At 44.9% G+C, this 13,451-nt stretch overlaps 1 pseudogene; it reads left to right on the forward strand.

Annotated features, from left to right (window-relative positions):
- The first annotated feature begins 12,478 nt into the window (after window positions 1-12,478).
- On the forward strand, window positions 12,479-13,223 carry LOC132240289 (small ribosomal subunit protein eS6-like; annotated as a pseudogene).
- Window positions 13,224-13,451: the final 228 nt, after the last annotated feature.

The raw sequence follows: 13,451 nt of genomic DNA on the forward strand, positions 1-13,451 counted from the left end.
GATTGTTTTCTTCTGTCGGCTCTGATTTGAATCTGCTCAGTGTACCTGCCCCTTGTGGCCGTTGTTCTGGTCCGAGGGCGGGGACTGCGTCACTCCAGGAATCAGGCGGCCACTTCTGGGCCTGTGAGGGGCAGGGCATGGCCCACATAACAGTCATCATGTCCAAGTTTCAAAAGTGAAAGTCTTTGCGTTCAGGGGGAAACGAGCAGACCCCTGAAAACAGATGGCTTCATATTTATTAAAATGGAATCTGATCATTCGTAAAGCCTGAAACTGTTTTTAGAAAGAAAGGTATAACTGCTTTGTTTTTGTGGTCTGATATATCTTGAGGTGGTTGAAAGTGTTTAATAAGCACAGAGCACACTCCTTTGACAAATTGCAAAAAGCACAGAAGTATAAAAGGGGCCTCTCCCGTTCCTCACATTCTCAGCATCTCCACTTATAATTTATTGCATCGTATATAGTCCTTCATTAAATAGTTATCAGGCACTTATATTCCAGCCACTGTCTTCAGGGTTGGGGATTCAAAATCCCAGCCTGGATGGAGTTTGCAGGCAAGTGGGAGGAACGGAAATCAACACTCGATTTCAGGGGTGACAGTTGCGATGAGGAAAGATAAAGTGGGGTAAGCAAATAGAGGGCGAAAGACCACATTGCTTTTCATAGGAGGTCAGGGAAGTCCTCTGAGGGAGGGGCACTGAGCGGAGTTAAGAGAAATGAGAGGGAAGGAGGCATGTACATGTTGGGGAAGAGCGTTGCAGCAAATGTGAGGCCCCCACAAGGGAATGTTCTCCAGCTCCAGTGAGCACAGAGCCCCGGCTGCTGTTGGCTCAGGAGGTGGGTGAGGCCCGAGGTTCTGCACTCTCAGCACATGCCCAGGGGATGCTGGTGCTGCTGGTGCCTGGACCACTGTGCATAGCAAAGCGTCAGAGAAACACAAAGGAGGCCAGTGGTGTTTTCAAGCACACTCTCCAGATGTACAAAAATGGTCTCTTCACTGCACAGTGTGATGGTGACATGCTTTCCATCAGAACTTACAAATCTGCCTTGCTCTTTGAGGTCTGCCCAGTCCTGATCTGAGAGTTTAGAATCCCCCAACTTACTACCCACCTACGGGCCTGGAGCAAGTTACTTAACTTCCCTCAGCCTTATGTGGAGGATAGAAGGACACTTCCCGCCCAGGTTGTCCTGTGTAGTAAGTAGATCACCCATTGAATGCTCTTTGCATGTGCTCCATAAACATTACCCACTGTTGCATATTTTGATTTTTCCAGTAGACACGCACCCCTAGAGCACCTGGGCAGTGAATTCTGAGGGAACCTCTGATTCGGTTAAAGGCCAGCAGGAGTGATCTGTGGGCGGCGGCTTGCCAGGCCATCCTTTATCTCTACTCAAACAGGCTATTGCAACCATACTGCCCTCATCCTGTTGAGATCAGCAAAGTGAAAGAAAAAAAATTGATAAGATACTTTCTAAAAACATTATTCTCTTGTGCCCTTTAATAAACTCTTAAGAAGAACAGATTTTTCTTCCCTTAACTTAAGATGGAATTTAAAAATGTTGGGACACAACTTTATTTATCTTCTTCCTGGTGTTCTACAGATGGTTAAGATAAGCTACCAAGAAGCTCTTACGGTGGAGAAACTTTTTGGTAATTCTTTGAACATGCCTATCATTCTGAATCAATCTTTACAAAGATACCTAAGAGCCCTGACATGTTTCACTCAGCTGGTGCCATTCAATTGTGGCTGCTTAGAAAGCTCCATCTCGTTGGGGCCTCTTTGATCCTATTGGTCCTTATAGAGTAAAAGTGATGGGGGGTTAATGTGGGGTCCAAGTTCTTTTAACTGGGGCTCGGAGGCAGCCTCATGTCTGGACCTTATCAACAAAAATCAGGCCTGTACCCATGAGACAGAATCAGCCCTGCAACATCCAAGTCGCTGGTGTTATTCATCAGGGAGAACCGCTGCGGGGAGCTCGCATGTGCTCCTTTCTCACGTGCCTGGGCCACAGCCTTCCCATATCACAGCAGCACAGAAGCAACAACGTAGAAGGTGCGTGGAGGACACTGGCCGAACAAGAGATACTCACGAGAAGGGAGAAGACAGTGTAAGATCAGGTGCAAGGGCTTCAAGATACCACCTGGTGTAGGGTCTGACAGCCCGCGCTTCAGCTCACAGTATTATGAGAGGGCACTTACGAAGAGTTCAGTGGTGGTTGCTGGACTGTGATTAAGATTGGTTTAGGTTTCCATAAAAAACTGGAAAGTTTCTATTATGGAAATGAGCTTCAGTTTCTGAAAAACATTAGTGGGGGAGCCTCAGATTTCCCAGCCCACACGCCTTAGTCCTGCTCTTTCCCTTTGACAATGAACGTGTGGGTGTGGGTCTCATACAAATACTAGAAAAACAACTTCAAGTATGTGTGTGAGGGTGGGTGAGCTCACACACACACACACACACACACACACACACACACACACACACACACACACTGCAACTGCCAGATCATGGGCTCCAACTGCTCCTCTGTAAAAAATTTGGGCCTGCCACTGTCCCCAGCAAGGCAGGCCAACAAAGCACTATTGTGAGTGAAGGACTGTTTGAAATAAGCAAGGTATGAGTACCTGTCAATCAGGGCCAGAGAGGCTGGACATCTGCACCTTTATAGAAACTCCTTTGGTGACTCATACGCAGCCAGGGCCAAGCCACCACTGGGAAACATCTGCATCTAAATTAGTTGGGAATAAACATGATTAGGATGCTTGCTTATTCATAGCTCCTTCCTCATTTCCCTGAAATCATTTCAAGGTTGTATGATAGGAAAGAATCAGAAAACATGCCATATCTATGTGCCACCCTTTCACCACCTTTCCCACACCAAACTGACGGTGACATCTTACTCATGGTTGTCTGGTTTCTTCTGGAGCACCTGCTTCACCACATGAAGTCGCCTTCGGCCCGCTCAGGGACACTCAGCTGTCTCCTCCTGGCATTCAGGTGGGGGACCCATCCACCCCCACTCTTGGTTCAGCGGGTTTCCTCGGTTTCCTGTGAGAGGCATGGAGTGGGTGGTGTGCGGTGGAAACAGGACTTTGGAGTCACTCTGAGGTTTAAGCCCTGCCTCCATCCACCAGATATGTGGTCTGTCACTAACTCAACTCAGTTTCCTTAATCTCCAGAATTAGTGTCAAGGAAGGTCACGAATTTGTTGGATGCTCAGTTTGAATCAAATAGAGTTTAACCCTTTCTTCCTCAAGATCACTTGAGTTTGGATATGTATAGTTTATTTATTTTTCCAACATCCCAATCCTCTTGAACATTCTCCTCTATAATCTCCGGCCATGAAATTACATGCATGTTTCCTCTGAATGTTTAATCTGCTTCCCTGCATTGTTGCAGACAGTTCTATGACTGGGACATTCTCCCCTGGAGACTCTGCTTTTAGCAACATGGAGCTTCAGGATGATGCCGGAGAGTGAAGCCCCCTTTACCCTTGGCCTTGCATCTGCCTGGGTGCTGTGCCAGCCTGGGCCGTCCGCGGTGAAGCCTTCTGTCACAGGATTTCCTGTCCCTTTCAGTCACCACCCCAACACTATCCACCATGTGCCTCTTGTCAGGTTCATGGCTTCCCCACAGGTGGTTAGCTTTTGCCATATGGCAGGAATTATTTTTAAGAGACGATTTTTTAGAGCAATTTTGGCTGTACAGCAAAATCAAGTATAAAGTATTAGAAGCTGCCACATATTCCCTGTCCCCACAAAGACACATCTACCAACATTGATGTCCCCACTATCAACATCCGGCAGCACAGAAGTATATTTGTTACAATAATTGAACCTTATTAAAATGTCATGATCAGCCCATTCATGTTGCTCAGTGGTTGAGCATCAACGTATGAACCAGGAAGTCACGGTTCGATTCCCTGTCAGGGCACAAGCCCGGGTTGTGGGCTCGATCCCCAGTGTGGGGCATGCAGGAGGCAGCTGATTAATGACTCTCTCTCATCATTGATGTTTCTATCTCTCTCTCCCTCTCTATTCCTCTCTGAAATAAAAAAATATATATTATAAAACAAAGCCATGATCACCCCAAAGTCCATGGTTTACATCCGGGTTCACTGTTGATGTTGTACATTCTATGGTTTTTGATGAATAATGACATGTATTCACTGTTGTGGTATCACACTGAGTAGTTTCACTGCCCTAAAAAGCCTCTGCTCTGCCTATTCACCCTGCCACCCCCATGTCTGGCAACTCTTGCCTCCACAGTTTTGCCTTTTCTAGAATGTCATATTTTGGGAATCAAACAGCATGTAGCTTTTCAGATTGGCTTCTTTCACTTAGTAAAATGCATTTAAGGTCCCTCCATATCTTTTCATGTCTTGATAGCTCATTTCTTTTTAGGACTGAATAATATTCCATTGTATGGAGGTATCATAGTTTATCCATTCACTTTCTGAAGTTTATTTTGGTTGCTTCCAAGTTTTGATAATGAATAAAGCTGCTATAAACATCCATGTACAGGTTTTTGTATGGACATGTTTTCAATTTATTTGGGTAAATCCTAAGGACCATGTGGTGGCAGTATGTTTAGCTTTGTAGGAAACCACCAAACTGTCCTCCCAGTCGCTGTGCCACTTTGCGTTCCCACCAGCAGTGAATGAGAGTTCCTGTTGTTCCACATCCTTCCCAGCATTTGGTGTCGTCAGTGTTCCAGATTTGGGCCATTCTACTAGGGGTGTAGTGGTAGCTCATTGTTATTTTAATTTGCGTTTCCCTGATGACATGGTGTGGAACACCTCTACATAACTTATTTGCCATCTGAATATCTTCTTTGGTGAGGGTCTATAAAGGTCTTTGGCTCATTTAGAAATCAGGTTGTTTGTGTTTTTATTATTGAGTTTAAGAGTTCTTTCCATATTTTGAACAATAGTTCTTTATCAGATATATCTTTTGCAAATATTGTCTCCCAGTGTGGCTTGCCTATTTCTCTTGACTTTGTCTTCCACTGAGCAGAAGTTTTGAATTTTAATGAAATCTAGCTTATCAATTATTTCTTTCATGAATTATGCCTTTGGTATTTATCTGAAAAGATATCGCTGTATCCAAGGTCATCTAGATTTTTCTCCTGTGGTATTTTCTAGAACGTTTATAGTTTTGCATTTTACGTTTAGGCCTATCATCCATTTTGAGTTCATTTTTATAGAGGGTAAAAGGCCTATGTCTAGATTTATGTTTTTGCATGTGGCTGTTCAGTTGTTTTAACACCATTTGTTATGAAAAGACTGTCTTTGTTCCATTATATTGCCTTTGCTCCTTTTTCAAAGATGCCTTGACTGTATTTATGGGGGACTATTTCTTGACTCCCTGTTCTGTTCCATTGATCCATCTGTTTGTTCTTTTCACCGATACCACAGGCCTTGATTACTGTAGCTTTATAGCAAGTCTTGAAGGCAGGAGTGTCAGCCCTCAACTTTGTTCTCCTTCAATATTATCTTGGCTATTCTGAGTCTTTTTTTTCTCTCCACATAAAAGTTAGAATCATTTTGTCAATATCCATACTGCAGGATTTTTACTAGATATTCATATTTGGAAAAAACATACAATCTTCCATTGCCATATTCCTTTCTAAGTTTTATTCCTTGAGCCCACCTATGAGGAAGAATTCTTGCCTTCTTTACAATCTCAAGGTGATTTGTATCTGTGTCCCCCTGGTTTGTGCATTGGTATAGAAACATCTGAGCCGCCTCTGTCCCCCCCTGTCCCCCCGCCTCCCCCCCCCCCGCCCCTGAGAATCACTGGGAGCTGCTTCTGTTATTTTTCTGTTTTGCACTGACATGCTTGGTATCCTCCACGGCATCCAGTTTATCTGTTGTGCTTGGGTACACAGCCCCCCATCCTCCTGGCTGTCAATTTCAAGAGCTCTTGATTAGATCAGTGGATTTAAAGGCAGAGAGATTGACTTTGACTTCTCACTAAGGAAAAATCGGATCCTAACAGAATCAGGCTGTCATTTAGAACCCCTACCGGGGAGCTCAGAGAGCTGCCAGCAGGATCTTGCCAGTGGATTCAAGACCCAAAGGGGCCTGCTGATTCTCAAGTTTAACAAATCATCCTTATGATGGGACAGTTTGATCCCTGCAAGCACCACGCTTTGGCTCGCGGTCCTGCTTCACGCATGGACACAGGCCAGATGCCTCACCAACTCGACATGGGGCCCAGAAATGGAAATCAGCACGGAAAGATCATTTTCACCTTGTTGCACTTGAATTTTTTTGTGCTTTCTGTTTTCTAATGGCTAAGTGAATGCACTGCTGTGAACCATTTTAAAAGGGAGCAAAACCCCATAAAAGAGCTTCCTTACATGTACAGAGGAAGTTCCAGTGTCTAAAGCGCTTGCTTGTTAGGTGCCCTCCTGCCACGGGGAGCGAGGTGGCTGTGGCGTTCGAAGTCATCATGAGTCACCTTGGCTATTGAAAAACTACGTGGAATAAGTTGGTTCTCCTGGAAAATGTTCTCCCCTGTGGCCTGGAAACTGCATAAGCCGGCAGCTGGCTCCCTTCTCTCCGGGCCCACAGGCTCGCACTCAGCTTTGTTCTCCTTCAATATTATCTTGGCTATTCTGAGTCTTTTTTTCTCTCCATAGAAAAGTTAGAATCACGCCGGCTGGTGTGTGACATCTTCGTTCCCTCTATTTTGTCCAGTTTTCTAGTTGCTTAAAGCAGGAAGATAAATCTTGTCCCATTTGGACTAGAAGTAGGTATTATTTTCTCAATCCTAGTTTTATTGCCACAATATTTTTTAACTTGTCAGATGTTATGCGACATATCTGTCCAGTCTACATTGCAAATAACAGAACCTGATTCTCCTCCCACCAGAGAAGCAATTCTCTGGGAGATTGCTTGGTAGCTCATGAAAGTCCTATGAAAGCTGGACAGCCAGGCTCAGAAAGTGGAGGAACAAAGGGAGGTTAAATTTCCAGAACCTCAAAAAACAAAACAAAAAACAACGAAAAGTCTTCCAGAGAACAGACCTATATTTACAGGGTCCACCACCGGGGCTCAGGGACCCTATGCTCTCGCCTGTAACCGAAACCTGGATAAAGGGCGCAGCCAGGGTGTCTCTGGGCACTGGGTGTGGCTGACTTGGTCACGTCCTTCTGTCTCGGCTTCTCCAGAGGAAAACTATCCAGATGTTTAAAGTGCTTGCTTGTTAGGTGCCCTCCAGTACATGAAATACTTGACTGAGCCTAGGCCACAAGGGTGTGCCCTGCTGAAAGGGAGGCTGGGAAGTAAATTTCTCACATTTTCAGCTTCTGTAGTTGGGAGGAGGGTTCTACTCTCTCAACACTCATAGGGTAGAGTCATAGGAAAACACAGACACATAGGTTCTGACACACACACACACACACACACACACACACACACACACACACACATACTTACGTGGTTTTGGATGGATTGCCTAGTTTAAAATTTCAGTCCGAAAAAATTCAAAGTAATGAATTTGTATCATTCAGGCAACTGACAGGAACTCCCAAAGTGAGAATCCTAGAGGGGACTCAGACAGGTAAGAGGGAAATCGAGATTGAAGAGGAAATTTGAAAAACAAATTGCCAAAGATAAAAAGAGAAGTAACAAACTGTGTGGTGGTGGATCCTGACGGTCCCTGAGGACTGAGATGGATTTGCGTCCGAAACGCGGCTGGCTTGCAGCAGGCGCTTGCAGCAGGCGGATGTGACAGACCTGTCTGCCCCGGGACCTACACTCTTCAAGCCCACATTTCTCCCTCCCTCCAGCCTTTGCCAAGGGGAAGTCACGAGAGAAAGGGCCAGCCGTGGGAAGGGAACAGGTGGAACAGGCCCTGGGTTTTCTAACGTAATTTTCTATATTTAATATCTCAGTTCCCCATCATCAGTGGTTTTCGGCTCTGGCCACCCATTAGAGTCACCTGGGCACTGTGAGCAAGCAGGGTTCCTGGGCTCCATCCCCACCATCGGAAAGAGGCTGTAGGTGGGACTGGATGTGGGAGTTTATAAAGCTCCCAGTGACGCTAAGGGGCAGCCAGGTCTGCGCCTCCTGACATGCGAGCGTCCTTCTCATCCCTGCATAGGAAAAGAGTGCCCATTCTGCCCTCTCCTCCTCTCTCCCAGGGGACACTTCCAGGGCAAGAGGTCCCTGTGCCCCAGGCCTCTCAGCTGACCTGCGCACCCAGCCTTCATCCTGGGGTGATGCCCTTCCCTTCTCCATCCACCTCCTTGGGTGGTCTCACCAAACCCCTTTCTGCCAGCAGCAATTCACTATCTGGGAAGGTACTTGGGGGGGGTATGAAGAAGCTGGGGAGGGGAGGGAGGTCAGCACTTTGCTCCCCACTCTTATAAGTTCCCTCAAGTCAGTGCTTCTCAAAACTTGACTGTGCATAGGACTCACCTGGGGGTCCTGTGAAGTGCAGCTTCTGATACCGGAGGCTTGGGTGAGCCTGAGAAACTGCACGTCTAGTGACTTCCCAGGGGGTGCTGATGCTGCTGGTCCCGCCTGGAATAGCAAGGCCCAAGGATGCGGCTTCTCTCTACCCTGTCCATGGGAGTTTTGGGGGGTTCAATTTGGACCAGTGGATTAGGTGGCTTCATAAGTGAGGGTACCCGGAATGGGGGACCTGGAGACTTGGTTGGGGTAGGATGTGACCAGAATGCTGCTTTGGCTCAGATAAGGCTGCGGACTCGATGCTACACTAACACTAGAGCCCAGTGGGAAGGTGTGTCCTCGCCTGGGCTGTGGCTTCTCCACAGAACATCAACCTGGACCTCAAGGCAACACAGAAGGATGGTCCCTCTGCTGCCCACGCCCTCCGTGACTGCCCGTGGCCGACTGCCATCTGTACTCACGCTGACCTGATTCTACTGGAACCCTCTGCTGCCACCTGTCCTTCCCCACACGTGCCAGTTCCGACTCTGCCTGTTTCCTTAGAGCTCCAGGAGAGAGTGTAGGAAGCAATGTACATAAAAGCCTCGAGCTGAGAGTGTGTGCCCCAAATACATTTGGTGGATGAATGTGAACGAAGTAATTTGCTCGAATATCCCACTTACCATTTACAAACCACCAGCACCAGGACCCAGCGGTGTCATTGAACAGGAAATATTAAGCAGGGCCCCGTGGTGCAAACATCGCCATGATAGCCACCATGAGGAGGGTTCCTTTGATCTCATCTCTTCCCCAAACACTAGCTGCTGAGTTTTCAATCTGCTCATCTGCCCAGCGCCTCTTCATTAAGCCCGTTCCCCGGCAGAGGAATTAGGCAGGGCCTTGCCGACCCTCTGAGGAAGGCCGAGGCTATTTGCATCTCTCACCACAAGGAAATGACTACTGACAGCCCGAGTACAGCAGAGATATTAAGAATGATGGAGTGGAGCTCCTGGGCCAGGGGAAAACTGGAACATTAATAAAAAATATTATAGCCCAGAGCATAGCGGTAAATGATAGATTGCAAAGCCGTATTTAGAGCCTGCATGAAAGTCATTGCCTGTGTCCTTTGGAATTTGCAAACGTGTGTTTGATTTTAATTGGCTGTATCAGAATCCTTTGATTACGATAGGTCAACATATTACACTTCTAATTTCCTTGTTTTACTGTCCTTCAGAAACACTGGCTCCATCTCCATTTTTAAATTCTGTAAAAAGACAAGTAAGTAGCACATTTAGTCTGTAAATGGCTCACACATTTGAATTCTCCTGCTGCCTGCTTCTGGCTGATGTAAGTAAAAGAGGAAGAATGGTCCTGGCTGGTGTGGGTCAGTTGGCTGAGTGTCGTCCCATGCACCGAAAGGTGGCTGATCCAATTCCCAGTCAGGGCATGTACTCAGGTTGTGAGCTCCATCCCCAGTAGGGGTGTGTGTTTCTCTCTCACATAGATATTTCTCCCCACCCCCTCTCTCTCTCCCCCTTTCTCTTCCTCTCTCTCTCTCAAATCAATAAAAACATATTTTAAAAATAAAAAAAGAAATGAAGAAAAATGAAGGGAGATGAAATTCAAATCAATGTAGTGTTTACTTATTAAAAGTCCTGCTGGAAAAAAATGTGGCAGGCAAAGAACACCAAGAATACTAGAGAATATTAGAATTACTGTTTAATGCTTGCCAACCGGAGGCTTCCAGGCGGTCTACGGTGGATGCAGACCTCCTGTGCCCTCCTTGGTTGCTGCCATCTGTGACATGCATACTTGATCTTACTCCATTATAGCTAAAGATTGAGAACAAGTATAACAATGATAAGTATCATTATTTTGAATTAAAAAACAAGTCCATCCATGTCCTATTTTTATCATCAAGTACAAAGGACCTTTAGATGGTGTGACCTTGTGAATTAAGTAAAGGTCAGTACTCAATGGAATCTGATACTGGTCCTTACAATATGTACAAACAAAACCTCTATGTGGAAATCTAAATATATTTTCACTTGCTGAGGGGTAGCAATGACTTTAATAAACGCCAGACCTCTTGCTTGAGACATATGAATATCCTTGTCAAACTGTCTGAGTAAGACATTAATGAATGAATGGAGTCCTTTAATTTTCCAGTCATAGAAAAAGGCTAATGTTGTTAACCATGACATATTTAAGTATCTGAAAAAAAAACACAGGTAAATGAAATAAATGAAATGAAATAAAATAAAATGACAACTCAGATATTTGTGGAGTATTATTACAATGATGACATCAGAGCTTTGTCTCATTGATATTGGAGTTGGTCCTAAGAATGGTTTCCTTCAGCCCGGCTGGTGTGGCTCAGCTGTTTGAGGGTTGTCCCATTCGAACCAGTGTTGCTGGTTTGATTCCTGACCAGAGCACATGTTGGGCTTGCAGGCTCAATCCCCAATAGGGGGCGTGCAGGAGGTAGCCGATAGATGTTTCTTTCTCATCAATGTTTCTATCTTTCTCCCTCTTTCCTCCTGAATGGTTTTCTCCATTGTGGAATCCAGAGCCACATACAAACATAAAGTCTCCCTTGTGATTACTCCTTCCCTAAGTGTACTTTTCACAGCTGTGGTGAGGGTAGGATTAGGGAAGTCCAATTAGCTTAAACACAGAGGAGATCAGGACTCCAAGAGAATGATACCTAAGAAGGGTATGTTTTCAAGGCGGGGAGGGAAGACCTGGTGTGATGTGCTGTTTGGAGCTGTTGTGACACCATCTGAGTGTCAGGGGAGAGTCTGCCCAAACGCGGAGATGACTGGACGTTGGTGGCACTGTTTCACACTCTGCAGACTTGCCTCTCCTTAGCACCACCTCTGCACTAAACACTAGCAGGCACTGGCCGCTAGGCTCTTGGCCATAAGTGGGCCCTGCTGGGCTGGGGCGGAGTTCCTGGAGAACCACAGGGGATTAATGTGCTACATGGCGGGGAAATGGAACTAGGGGCTCTGCCTCAGAGCAGAGCTGGGGTGGGGCTTCCCCTTGGGAAAAATAAACAGCAGCAAGGGTTGACTAGATTTCTAGCTTTTCGTCGCTGCAAGCCTTGGAAGGAAGGTAGGAGGATGTAGACACATCCTGTCAAGTAGGACCTGAGCTAAATTGCTGTCTGATTCTGTGACAGGCTCTGTAGTACCCCTAATATCAGTAAAAAGCTAATAATGAGAAACCAGATGGTAGAAACAAGTTAAAATGTAATCACAATAAATATAATTGAATCAACCTATCCATTAAAGGACAGCAACCATCAAACTGGATGGAAACAAATGAACAACAACAAACCAAATCCATACAAGTTCTAGAACAGTGAAAGGTTAAAAAGAAAAGTTTGAGGAGTGATATTGAAGGCATGTATTAATCTACTGAAGCATTTACAGTATTGACAAGTAAAATAGAATTTAATTAATCAAAAAAGAATTACTAAGACTAAAGAAACATACTACAAAACAATCCACAAGATACAGCAAGCATAATCCTGTATGCACACAACATAAAACCTTAAAATGTGTAAAGGAAAAACTAAAACAATTAGAAATTAACTAAACTATAACCAGAGCGGAACTTTTTAACACACTTCTCTTAGAAACTGCTAGATGAAGTAAACAAGAGTTGAACAATCTATGAAATATGTGTCTAACATGATAAAAAATTTGGCATAAGAGATACAGATATAGAGGCCCGCATCCAGTTAAAATGATACTATGTGCTCCTTTCAAGAACATATAAAACATTAAGAAAATGATCATATATTAGGACATAATTTTAAAACCAGTTTTTATTATTAAAAGCATTAAGTGGAAAATTAAATGAAACGTTTAATACTTGAAAACTAAAGCCTGCGCTCCTAAAGGACTCCTGGGTTAAAGGTCGTTTCACGGTGAAAGTGACCAGATACTTAGAACTGGATGTAAATGGTGGAACTACACACTGTGATGCTTGGAGGCGAGTTTATAGCCTTACGTTCACATTAAGAACATAGAGACACGGGGCCTTGGAGGCCGCCAGCTGCTTCAGGATGAAGCTGAACATCTCTTTCCCAGCCACTGGCTGCGAGAAACTCACTGAAGTGGACGATGAACGCAAACTTCGTACCTTTTATGAGAAGCGCTATGGCCACAGCAGTTGCTGCTGACTCTCTGGGTGAAGAATGGAAAGGTTTTGTGGTTTGAATCAGTAGTGGGTATGACAAACACGGTGTCCCCATGGAGCAGGGTGTCTGACCCATGGCCGCGTCCGCCTGCTGCTGAGCACGGGGCACTCCTGTTAGAGGCCAAGGAGAACTGGGGAGAGAAAATGCAAATGTGTTCGGGGTTGCATTGTGGATGCCAATCTCAGTGTTCTCAACATGGTCATTGTAAAAAAAGGGGAGAAAGATATCCTGGTCTCACTGATGCCACTGTGCCTCATTGGCTGGGGCCCAAAAGAGCCAGCAGAATCCGCAAACTTTTCCATCTCTCTAAAGAAGATGTCCGCCAATATGTTGTGAGAAAGCCCCTAAATAAAGAAGGTAAGAAACTAGGACTAAAGCATCCAAGATTCAGCGTCTTGTTACTCCACACGTCCTGCAACACAAACATCAGAGTATTGCCCTGAGGAAACAACGTGCTAAGAAAAATAAGGAAGAGGCCGCAGTATATGCCAAACATTTGGCTAAGAGAATGAAGGAGGCCAAAGAAAACCGCCAGGAACACAATGCCGAGAGACGTAGGCTGTCCCCTCTGAGAGCTTCTACCTCTAAGTCTGAGTCCAGTCAAAACTGAGATTTTTATAAGAGTAACAAATAAAAGGACAAACATTAAAAAAAGAAAAAGAAGATAAAGAATAATTAAAACTGTAAATTCAAGCATCTAGCAAAAGGACAGTAGAGAAAACCCAAAGAACATAAAAGAAACTTAATAATAAAAATCAAGAGAAAAAACTAATGAAATAGGAAACAAAGAAATAGTAGAGGTGAACAAAATCAAAGATAATTCTTTTTTTCTTTTAAT

This window comes from Myotis daubentonii, chromosome 8, assembly GCF_963259705.1.
Source record: "Myotis daubentonii chromosome 8, mMyoDau2.1, whole genome shotgun sequence".
Classification (NCBI taxonomy): domain Eukaryota; kingdom Metazoa; phylum Chordata; class Mammalia; order Chiroptera; family Vespertilionidae; genus Myotis; species Myotis daubentonii.